This window comes from Saccopteryx leptura, chromosome 1 (assembly GCF_036850995.1).
Source record: "Saccopteryx leptura isolate mSacLep1 chromosome 1, mSacLep1_pri_phased_curated, whole genome shotgun sequence".
In the NCBI taxonomy this organism is placed as follows: Eukaryota; Metazoa; Chordata; class Mammalia; order Chiroptera; family Emballonuridae; genus Saccopteryx; species Saccopteryx leptura.
The window spans coordinates 361,006,636-361,019,886 of record NC_089503.1 but is presented as its reverse complement, the minus strand read 5'-3'; the positions used below and the strand labels follow the sequence as shown (position 1 = coordinate 361,019,886).

Here is a 13,251-nt window from a genome sequence, read left to right as displayed (position 1 = left end):
GAAAGGTCTATACAAAGAGATACACTCAAAAATACTACAGATAAATCAAAATAGTATTCTAAAAATTGTTCAAAAACCTCCAAGAAGGAGGGGAAATAGAGGGAAAAACCCCAGAGAATACAAGAAGGAAACAAAAAATTAATGGCAGGCTTAAACCCTAATATATATATAGCTATATTGATGTAATTGGTCTAAATACGCCAATTTAAAAACAGAAATTGGCAGAATAGATTAAGAAAACATTATATGCTATCTACAAGAAATTCACTTCAAACAGACTAAAAGTAAAAGAATGGAAAAGAGATACATCATGTAAGCATTAATCAAAAGAAAGCAGAAGTAGCTAAACTAATACCAGTTAGAATAGATTTCAGAGCACAGAAAATAAGCAAAGTGAGGATCATTATGATAAAAAAGTAATCCACCAAAAAGAAATAATAATCCTACAGGTGAGTGTACCAAACAAGAGAGCTACAAAATATATGAAGAAAAACTGCAAGGCGAAATAGAAAAACTTACAATTATAGTGGAGACATCACTACCTCGCTTTCAACTATCACTAGAACAACTAGACAGAAATTCAGCAAGGATGTTAAAGAACCGAACACCATCATTAGTAGGATCTAATTGACATTCATAGACCTCTATCCAACAAGAGAAAAATACAGCTTCTTTTCAAGTGTCCATAGAACACATACCACAAGAGACCATATTTTGAGCCATAATACAAACTTCTATAGATCTAAAAGAACAGAAATTACACTTAGTGTATACCCCAATCACAATAGAATGAAACTGAAAATTAGTAAGAAAATGATGATAGGAAATCTCCATGCATTTGGAAACTGAGCAATATACTTCTAAGTAATACATGGATGAAAGAGTCTCAAAAAAATGTTTAATAGTTTGAACATAATGAAAATAAAGAAACAACATATGAAAGATTTGTGGTACACAACTAAAGCAGTCTCAGCTGAAAATGTATAACACAAAACACATATATTAGAAAAGAAGAAAAGTCTCAAATCAATAAGTTCCCATTTCAAGAGCCTAGAAAAAAAAAAGTAAAATAAAGCCAAGAAAAGCAGAAGAAAAAAAAACAAATTAAAGCATATATTAATGAAATTGAAAAAAGGAAATTAATAAAACAAAGTGCTGATTCTTTAAAAAGCTGTTTAAAATTGACAAACCTTGCCTGCAGTGGCACAATAAGTAGAGCATAGGCCTGGGATGCAGAGGACCCAGGTTCAAAACTTGAGTTTGTCTGCTTAAGCACAGGCTCACCAGCTTGAGTGCGGGGTCACTGGCTTGAGTGTAGCATCATAGAGGCATGACCCCATGGTCACTGGCTTGAGCCTCAAGGTCACTGTCTTGAAGCCCAACGTCTCTGGCTTGAGCCGAAGGTTGCTGGGTTGAGCAAGGGGTGATAGATATGACCCCATGGTCACTGGCTTAAGCCCAAAGGTCACTGGTGTGAAGCCCAAGGTCATTAGCTTGAGCCCAAGGTTGCTGGCTTGAGCAAGGGGTCACTCAGTCTGCTATAACCCCCTGGTCAAGGCACATATGAGAAAGCAGTCAATGAACAACTAAGGAACCACAACGAAGAATTGATGCTTCTCAACTCTCTCCCTACCTGTCTGTCTGTCCTTCTCTGTACCTCTCTCTGTCTTTCTCATTTAAAAAATAAAATAAAATTGACAAATCTCTAGAAAGACTGATAGAGAGAGAGATGACACAAATTATAAATATCAGGAATGAAGTACAAATATCACTACAGACTCTGAAGACATCAAAAGGATATACAAATTACTTCTGACATATAAATTTCAAAACTTAGATAAGATAGACCAATTTCCCACAAAAATGCCCACAAGCAATCGTAACTCACCCAATATAAAATGGATCAAAATGAATATAATTATCCTTATAACTATTAAGAAAATTTAATTTATAATTCTTTTTATTTTTATTTTACTGAGAGGAGAGGAGGCAGAAACAGACTCCTACATGTGCCCTGACTGGGATTCACCCGGCAAGCCCACTAGGGGATGATGCTCTGCCCATCTGGGGCCCTTGCTCCATTGCAACCAGAACCATTTTAGTGCCTGAGGCCTAGGTCATGGAGCCATCTTTAGCGTGGGGGGCCAACTCGCTCTAATTGAGCCTTGGCTGCAGGAGGGGAGGAGAAGAGAAAGAGAGAGAGAGAGAGAGAGAAGTGAGAGGGGGAGAGGGAGAGGTGGAGAAGCAGATGGGTGCTTCTCCTGTGTGCCCTGACTGGGAATCGAACCCAGGACATCCACACACAGGGCTGACTCTCTACCACGAAGCCATCAGCCAGAAACAATTCACAATTTTAAAACTCTCAAAAAAGAACTTCTTGACCAGATGGTTTCACTGGAGACTTTTCCCAAACATTGAAAGAATTAACACAGATTCTGAACAATCTCTTCCAAAATGTAGAAGAGCAAGGAACACTTCCCAAATCATTTTATAAAGCTAGTGTTACCCTGATATACACTCTGTACAAAAAAAGTAAGTTATAAACCATTGTTTGTAGACCGCATATCCAACAAAGAACTAGTATTGAAAATATAAAAACAACTCTCAAAATTCACCAGTAAAAAATAAATAAATAATCCCATTAGAAAATTTGAAAAAGATATGAAGAGACATTTTACTGATGGCTTATAGGCATATGAAAGAAAGTTCAACATGACTAACCATCTGGGTATTACAGCATTAAAACCACAATAAAGTATCATCATACATTTCAAAATGGCTACAATTAAAAAAAAAAAAAAAAGAGTGACACTGAGTGTTAGCAAAGGATTCAAGAAACCAAATCACTCACTGATTGCTGGTGGGAATGGAAAACTGCACAGCCCCTCTGGAGGCAGATGGACAGTTTCTTTAAAAGCTAAACATGCAATTACTACACAGCTCAGCAATTGCATTCCTAGACATTTATCCCAGAGAAATGAAGACTTATGTGTACACAAAAACCTATACTTGAGTGTTTACAGCAGCTTTATTTATAAAACCCCAAAACTGGAAACAACCCAGATACGTGTCACCAAGTAAATGATCAAACTGTGGTACATCTATATCACATAATGCTGTTCTGTAGTAAAAACATGGGACTCTGATACTTGCCACAACTTGAATAAATCTCCAGATAATATTTAGTTGGGGACGGGGGCATTTTAAAACGTTATATACTGAGTCCACTATACAATATTAAAATGATAAAATGATAGAGGTGAAGAGGGTATATAGTGGGCATCAGAGGTTAAAGAGGAGGTAAGGGTAGGAGAGAAATGGATGTGGGCATCAAAGGCAGCCTGAAGGATCCTGGTGATGATAGCAAGTTTTGAATCTTGACTATCTATGTCCATATCTTGGTTATAATATGTACTAGAGTTTTACAAGATGTTACCATACAGAAAAAATGAGTAAAGGGTACAAAAGATCTCTCTGCATTATTCCTTACAACTGCATGTGAATCTACAGTTACTCAAAATTAAAATTCTAATTTAAAAACTTTTATTTCATAATGCAATGGAAAAGACAACAGACAACAGTCCTCGGCCAGTTAACATGACAAGGAAATATTTGGGGGGAGAAAAAGTGATAGTCTTCAGGTCAATGACTATGATACCACAATTTTCCTTGAAATACAAAGAGGGGTTATTTTACATTGTTATTTCATAAAGCATGTTAACTCCCTGGCATCCCATTTTTATGATCCACAGGGGTTTGGTTCTCCCTTCTGATTCTGTAATCCCGATACAAATAAACTGTATGCTGATCCAACTGGGAGTTGCTAAACCCTGTAAAAGCAATTATAGTCATAAAGAGATGCTATAAAATTGATATTGGAACTATTCAACCCACAATCTCCTGCCACCCCTCCATCTCCTTAACACACAAACTCACACACACAATTTTTGTCTTCTGTGTGTGTGCTTATAGTGTATCCCAGGTAACCATAGGTTGCATGTAGATATTGATTTTAAATTCTCCTTCATTAAATATAAGTCAAGGACAAACTATTATCTTGACTTTCTGAACAACTACAGCATAAAATAGCTAATGAAACCAACATGCCCTGTTTCTTCATTTTTCATAGTTTTGGGCATTATCCTTTGTAGTCAGATGAGGAGCCCAAAGCTAAGAAACAGTTATGTAAAGACTGACCCTTGGGAATTTATAGACCTTTTCTCTTTCCCACGGTCATTTCTTTTCTTTTCTTTTTTTTTTTTTTTTCAGGATAATAAATACCATAGCCATTGTTCTGTTGCAAATGTGTATTTTTCCTCACCCTAGGCATACAAAACTAAAAATATAAGCAGAGGAAATTACGGTGGGGGTGGGAGGAAGGCTATTCCTGATCTGGCTCCACAATTTAAAGTGTCTCAAAACAGATTCTCAGTTTTTTAATGTGCTAATTTAAAATGTTTGGAAAACAAACATGCAGAGCAGGAAAACAGTTCATAGCAGTTTCGAGTCAAGTCAGTTCTCTTCAATGTTACACTCTAATCCTTTTCTTAGTAATTCAGTGTTTTCTTAGTTGCTAAATTATTATAAATGTGTTTTTCTCTTCGTGGATAGCTTGGTTAAAAATAAGATTATGAAAAGGGACACTGTCTTCTTTTGACTCAATTATAGAAAACTGTTATCATAATCAAATTGCCTAAATGTGAAAAATACTCTCACTTCCTCAAAACTCAGCTCCCATCTGAAAACCAATCTGAGATATAATGAGAAGATGAAATTTACATCAATCAGCTCAAATAAATTGAAGCTTACACTAGAGACCTGTCTTCTTCAAGTTATTGATTTAAAAAGCTATTAACATATACCTAATTATCTCTCTATCCCAGTATTCAACAAATAGCATGATAAATAGTAACATAATCATTTTTAATTTGATATGTAATTGAAGCCATATGACAGAACATAAATTATAGCATTTAGATTACATTGATTTCATAACAAAAGTAATTTATTGAAAATAATAAAACAGCTATTTTTGTGATTTTCCCTCATACTTAGACCAGCATTCCAGTTGCTCTAGATGTTTAATATTTTTGTAACCAAACACTTCTATTAATAACACCTTAATATAAAAACAAAATGTTTTCACAATAAAGCAGGTCTCCACACACCTTCTTCTCCAACAAAATGCTGCTTGTGTTCCAGTGTGTGCCCTCCTCCCTAAGTAAATCCGCTTTTAGTTTTGTGGCTTGGGTAAGAGGTATTTGTCTACAGGGCTGGACAAACGAATGAATAAGCACATAATTTTTTAAATAAGCAGGACATTCCAGCACAGCACTGCATAACAACTTCTAGGTACTCAATCTTGTGACCCAGAGCTATCTGCAAAATTTTCTGCTGTTATTCACTCACTCACTTTCAAAGGAATGTCCTCAAATATTCATGACTGGGAGAGAAATCAAAGTCTCTGATGTTTCTGCTCTTACAGAATGACTGAGAAAATGTTTCATCTAATAAAACTACAGCAAGTTCTTGACCTCGGGAAAGGTCAAGAAGAGCAGGGAAAAGTCAATATTTGACTTTTCTGGACACTGTTGATTTAAGTCAGCAACTATTTACTGGGAGCACACTCTTTGTTAGGCACCATATGAGGAATAGTCAGCAAGACAGACATGATCCCAACAGTACAGACTGTCTAATCAAAGACAATTATCAACACATTGAGGGGCATCTTTAGGAATCACCAACATGGCAGAGGACATCAAGACCCCAATCAAGAACTATCAGACAGCCAGTTCCCCCAGCCAGAACCAGACCAGGAACTGTTGGCATACTACTTGGACTTGCACCCCTTTAGAAGGCAATGACCACTAAAAGAGGTGATGTCTCTGTGTGCCAATGGCACCAGCATGTGTACAAGTCCCTCTGCCCATATCCTGGGTGTTGGTCTGGTATGACCACAGGGCAGAAGGCACATTTTCTGGAAAGATCTAAACTGGCTCCGTGCCACCTCTCCTCTGTCTTCCACCCTTCTCCCAGGGAGGTTAGAGGGGACCTGGGCCCATCCCATCCTGCAATCCTGAATCTTGGCTTAACTAATAATAAATACTTGTGGGGAAAGTGGGAAAAGAATGGAAAGAAAGAAAGAGGTAGAGACAATTATCAAGCAGGTATTACAAGTGGAAAAAAGAGATGACGTCAGAGTAATGGCGGGGTAGGAAGAGATTCTGATAAATCTCCCCCAAAACTCAACAAGATCTTCAACCAGAAACAGAAAAACCTATACTTGGAGCCTCCAGATGCTTCGCAATACACCCAAAGGTATGGTCGAGTGAAAAATTGGCTAAATATATAACCAAACCCCGAAGGAAATAGGGAGTAAGAAATGCTCCGCCTTCCTCACTAACCTAAACAGGGCGGCTTTCTCTGGTAACTGTGAATATAGAAACTGAGGCGGGCAAAGGGGGTGAATAGATTCAGGCCACGGCACAAACGGCTGAACCAGGCTGTGGCACGGAGATCCAAGCCGAGGAAAATCTGATCCTGTGGCAACCCGGGCAATACAAGCTAACACTCGCGCCAAACCCAAACAAAGAAAGACAAGCGGGGCGGCCATTTTACCCGGTCTCCTGGTTGGTGCGCAGTTAGTGGGCAAGAGATTTCTTCCTAGGCCCCGAGAGTGGGTGCCCGTGTTGCCCCACGGAGAGGCAGGGTCAGAGGCCTTTCTGTGGGCCGAGAGCAGAGTCTCTGGGCAGCCCCAGCGCCCTGGGAAAGCCACGCACGGGAGGGAGTGAGAACTAATTCCAACGGTGGAAATTTTCCGTGCTGCTGGGGGTTTCACTCAGAGGGAAAGCGGCCGGCCTCATATCCGGGTTTGCGCGCGCAGATAGTGAATGAGAGATTCCTCCGAGTGCCTCGGCAGTGCGCGCCCGTGTTATCGCACAGAGGGGCAGAGTCAGGGGCCTTTGTGTGGGCCAAAGCGGAATCTCGGGCCGCCCCAGCGCCTTGCAAAAGCCGTGCACGGGGACGGAGCGAGACTCAATTCCAACGCTGCAACTTATCCCTGCGGTTGGGGGTTTCACTCAGAGCGTGAGACTGCTGGCTGGATATCCTGGTCTGCGCACGCAGCCAGTGAGTGAGAGTTTCCTCCAAGCGCCCCAGAAGTGGGCGCCCGCCTGTGTTACCGGACAGAGTGGCAGACAGAACCAGAGGTGGGCGGAAAGCCCACCTGATTATGCTAGCAGCTCTGACTGACTGAGCCTTACCCAGAGCCCTGTGCTGAGTGGAAATAGAGTGGGGAGTTGCCAGCTCTTTGAGCCTCTTACTATCCAGGCAGAGGCAGCAGCAACCCCATAGCTGGATTATCAGGCTACTAATTGAGGAAGGAAAGACTAGGAGAAAGGCTCCAGGAACACGGACTCTCTCACTGTCAGAGCCTATAAATGCTAATAGCCTTGACTGCCAACGAGACTAAAGCACAATACATGACATTGCCATAGAGACTTATCAACTGCAAACCTCTACCTGAGCGTGCCAAAGGGGCAGAACTCGGGGTACAGAGTCACCGACCAGGAAGAGGGAGAGAAAAGAAAAAGCAAGAAGATAACCTCTCAAAATCAAGAATAATCTGCAGACTTTATAACCTATCCCATTTTATTATATTTGTTCGTTTGTTTCTCTTATCTTCATTCTTGATACTTTTTTTCCTCCTCCAATTTGGCCGATTAACTCTCTGCCGGTCTTACTCTCTCCTCTCCTTGAACTACACTACCCATAAGTGTTACATCTCCCATTATCTTTTCTCTTCTCTTCCTTTCTCTCTATGAGGGTTGCACTCCAAAACCCTTAACTCTCTCTCTCTCTCTCCTTTCTTTTTTCTTCTATTAGTGGTTCCCTCTTTTTTTCTCTCTCTCTCTCTCTTTTCTCCCTCTATATTAGTTTCTTCCTTTCTCCTTTACATCTCCTCTCATTCAAACCTCAATAACAAACAAATTAACTTATCTGGGACTCAAACTTATGTTTGTGGCATTTTGGGGGGGTTTTACTTCACCTTTTTAACTCACTAGCAGTGCTCCCATCCCTGGCTCTCCATTTTATCTAGTTCTTGTTCCACTAAATACAATAGTAATTTTTTAATTTGTCTCCCCATTTTTCCGTTTTCCTCTTATTCCTCTCATCATAACTCTTAGACAACCAACACCTAAAAGCAAATCATTTTATTCTTGACCCAAATTTTTTCCTGATTTGCTTTTTGTGGGTCCATATGCTCATTTTTTTTCTTTTTTCTTTTTTTTTCTTTTTCTCGTTTTTCTTTTTTTTTCCTTTTTTTTTTTTTTCCCCCTTTATTACTTTTCACCAATTCAGGCCCTCCATCACAGGCATTGTTTGTTATAATTCACAGTTCACCACAAGATTTTCTCAAGAAAGAGGGGAGAGGAGAGGAGAGGAAAAAAGGAGGGGGGGAATAATTTCCTTTTTAAAAAATTTTTATTTTATTTTATTTTTCTTTATTTCATTATTAATTTTTTTTAAAAAGAAAAACAACTATTTTCGATTTTTTATTTTTTTTATTATTTTTTTTTAACTTTTTATTCTTTATTAAATCTCATTAATACTATCAACAAAACCACCCTCAGATGCCATTAAGGAAGAGAAAATCGAATATCATGGATACAAAAGAAAGAGAGGTAACACAGCTAGATGAGGAAAAATCTATGGAGAAAAAATTTAATATATTGGAAACCTTGGAGCTAAATGACAGAGAATTCAAGATAGAAATCCTAAAAATCCTCCCAGATATACAAGAAAACACAGAAAGACAATTTAGGGAGCTCAGAAAACAACTCAACGAACACAAAGAATATATGTCCAAGGAAATTGAAACTATAAAAACAAATCAAACAGAGATGAAAAACTCAATTCATGAGCTGAAAAACGAAGTAACAAGCTTAGCTAATAGAACAGGTCAGATAGAAGAGAGGATTAGTGAAATAGAAGACAAGCAACTTGAGGCACAGCAGAGAGAAGAAGAAAGAGACTCAAAAATTTAAAAAAATGAGATAGCCCTACAAGAATTATCTGACTCCATCAAAAAGAATAACATAAGAATAATAGGTATAACAGAGGGAGAAGAGAGAGAAAATGGAATGGAGAACATACTCAAACAAATAATAGATGAGAACTTCCCAAGCCTGTGGAATGAACTAAAGCCTCAAGTTCAAGAAGCAAACAGAACTCTGAGTTTTCTTAACCCCAACAAACCTACTCCAAGGCATATCATAATGAAACTGACACAAACCAACAGCAAAGAAAAAATTCTCAAGGCAGCCAGGGAAAAGAAGAATACAACATATAAAGGAAGGCCCATTAGATTATCATCAGATTTCTCAGCAGAAACTCTACAAGCTAGAAGAGAGTGGACCCCAATATTTAAAGTCCTGAAAGAGAGGAACTTTCAGCCACGAATACTATACCCATCAAAGCTATCCTTCAAATATGAAGGAGAAATAAAAACATTCACAGATACAGAAAAGATGAGGGAATTTATCATCAGAAAACCCCCACTCCAGGAATTACTAAAGGGGGTTCTCCAATCAGATACAAAGAACAAAAAAAAAAACAGAGCCACAAGTAAAAGCTCCAAGAAGAACACAATAAAACCAAATTTAAACTGTGACAACAACAAAAAGAAAGAGGGGGAGAAGATGGAGATTAACAGTAGCAAGGGACGATGGAGTGCAAAAGTACTCACAAAATAGTTCGCTACAATGAACAGGGTAGGGACCCTTTTCATTACTCAAAGGTAACCACCATTGAAAAAACCACCACAGAAGCACATGAGATAAAAAAGATAGCAACAGAGGAAAGATGTATGGAATACAACCAAATAAAAACAAAAGATAGAGAAACGAAAGAGAAGGATCAAACAAGACACAAAACTAACAGAAAGCAAGATATAAAATGGCAATAGGGAACTCACAAGTGTCAATAATTACACTAAATGTAAACGGATTAAACTCACCAATAAAAAGGCACAGAGTAGCAGAATGGATTAAAAAAGAAAATCCAACTGTATGCTGCCTACAGGAAACTCATCTAAGTAACAAGGATAAAAAAAAATTCAAAGTGAAAGGCTGGAAAACAATACTCCAAGCAAATAACATCCAAAAAAAGCAGGTGTAGCAATACTCATATCGGATAATGCTGACTACAAGACAGGAAAAGTACTCAGAGACAAAAATGGCCTCTTCATAATGGCTAAGGGGACACTGAATCAAGAAGACATAACAATTCTTAATATATATGCACCAAACCAAGGAGCACCAAAATATATAAGACAGCTACTTATTGATCTTAAAACAAAAACTGACAAAAGCACAATCATACTTGGAGACCTCAATACACCACTGACGGCTCTAGATCGGTCATCCAAACAGAGAATCAACAAAGACATAGTGGCCTTAAACAAAACACTAGAGCACCTGGATATGATAGACATCTACAGGACATTTCATCCCAAAGTGACTGAGTATACATTTTTCTCCAGTGTACATTGATCATTCTCAAGAATTGACCATATGTTGGGCCACAAAAACAACATCAGCAAATTCATAAAAATCGAAGTTGTACCAAGCATATTTTCTGATCATAAAGCCTTGAAACTAGAATTCAACTGCAAAAAAGAGGAAAAAAAATCCCACAAAAATGTGGAAACTAAACAACATACTTTTAAAAAATGAATGGGTCAAAGAAGAAATAAGTGCAGAGATCAAAAGATATATACAGACTAATGAAAATGACTATACGACATATCAGAATCTATGGGATGCAGCAAAAGCAGTAATAAGAGGGAAGTTCATATCAGTTCAGGCATATATGAACAAACAAGAGAGAGCCCAAGTGAACCACTTAACTTCCCACCTTAAGGAAGTAGAAAAAGAAGAACAAAGACAACCCAAAACCAGCCGAAGAAAGGAGATAATAAAAATCAGAGCAGAAATAAATGAATTAGAGAACAGAAAAACTATAGAAAAAATTAATAGAACAAGGAGCTGGTTCTTTGAAAAGATCAACAAAATTGACAAACCCTTGGCAAGACTTACCAAGGAAAAAAGAGAAAGAACTCATATAAACAAAATCAAAAATGAAAGAGAAGAAATCACCACGGACACCGTAGATATACAAAGAATTATTGTAGAATACTATGAAAAACTTTATGCCACTAAATTCAACAACCTAGAAGAAATGGATAAATTCCTAGAACAATACAACCTTCCTAGACTGAGTCAAGAAGAAGCAGAAAGCCTAAACAGACCTATCAGTAAAGAAGAAATAGAAAAAACCATTAAAAACCTCCCCAAAAATAAAAGTCCAGGCCCTGACGGCTATACAAGCAAATTTTATCAAACATTCAAAGAAGACTTGGTTCCTATTCTACTCAAAGTCTTCCAAAAAATTGAAGAAGAAGCAATACTTCCAAACACATTTTATGAGGCCAACATAACCCTCATACCAAAACCAGGCAAGGATGGCACAAAAAAAGAAAAATACAGACCAATATCTCTAATGAATACAGATGCTAAAATACTAAACAAAATACTAGCAAATCAAATACAACAACATATTAAAAAAATAATACATCATGATCAAGTGGGATTCATCCCAGAATCTCAAGGATGGTTCAACATACGTAAAACGGTTAACGTAATACACCATATCAACAAAACAAAGAACAAAAACCACATGATCTTATCAATAGACGCAGAAAAGGCTTTCGATAAAATACAACACAATTTTATGTTTAAGACTCTCAACAAAATGGGTATAGAAGGAAAATATCTCAACATGATAAAGGCCATATATGATAAACCATCAGCTAACATCATATTAAATGGCACTAAACTGAAGGCTTTCCCCCTTAAATCAGGAACAAGACAGGGTTGTCCACTCTCTCCACTCTTATTTAATGTGGTACTAGAAGTTCTAGCCAGAGCAATCAGACAAGACAAAGAAATAAAAGGCATCCATATCGGAAAAGAAGAAGTAAAGGTATCACTTTTTGCAGATGATATGATCCTATACATCGAAAACCCCAAAGAATCCACAAAAAGACTACTAGAAACAATAAGCCAATACAGTAAGGTCGCAGGATACAAAATTAACATACAGAAGTCAATAGCCTTTCTATATGCCAACAATGAAACAACTGAGAAGGAACTCAAAAGAATAATCCCCTTCACAATTGCAACAAAAAAAATAAAATACTTAGGAATAAACATAACAAAGAATGTAAAGGACTTATATAATGAAAACTATAAACCATTGTTAAGGGAAATCGAAAAAGATATAATGAGATGGAAGAATATACCTTGTTCTTGGCTAGGAAGAATAAATATAATCAAGATGGCTATATTACCCAAAGCAATATACAAATTTAATGCAATTCCCATCAAACTTCCAATGACGTTTTTTAAAGAAATAGAGCAAAAAATCATCAGATTTATATGGAACTATAAAAAACCCCGAATAGCCAAAGCAATCCTAAAGAAAAAGAATGAAGCTGGGGGCATTACAATACCTGACTTCAAACTATATTATAGGGCCACGACAATCAAAACAGCATGGTATTGGCAGAAAAATAGACACTCAGACCAATGGAACAGAATAGAAAGTCCAGAAATAAAACCACATATATATAGTCAAATAATTTTTGATAAAGGGGCCAACAACACACAATGGAGAAAAGAAAGCCTCTTCAATAAATGGTGCTGGGAAAACTGGAAAGCCACATGCAAAAGAATGAAACTGGACTACAGTCTCTCCCCCTGTACAAAAATTAACTCAAAATGGATCAAAGATCTAAACATAAGACCTGAAACAATTAAGTACATAGAAGAAGACATAGGTACTCAACTCATGGACCTGGGTTTTAAAGAGCATTTTATGAATTTGACTCCACAGGCAAGAGAAGTGAAGGCAAAAATTAATGAATGGGACTACATCAGACTAAGAAGTTTTTGCTCAGCAAGAGAAACTGATAACAAAATAAACAGAAAGCCAACTAAATGGGAAATGATATTTTCAAACAAAAGCTCAGATAAGGGCCTAATATCCAAAATATACAAAGAACTCATAAAACTCAACAACAAACAAACAAACAATCCAATAAAAAAATGGGAAGAGGATATGAATAGACACTTCTCCCAGGAAGAAATACAAATGGCCAACAGATATATGAAAAGATGCTCATCTTCT

General features: G+C 37.5%; 1 pseudogene; it reads left to right on the top strand.

Moving 5' to 3' along the window:
• The first annotated feature begins 5,745 nt into the window (after positions 1 to 5,745).
• LOC136389534 (cytochrome c oxidase subunit 6B1-like) lies at positions 5,746 to 5,991 on the top strand (annotated as a pseudogene).
• Positions 5,992 to 13,251: the final 7,260 nt, after the last annotated feature.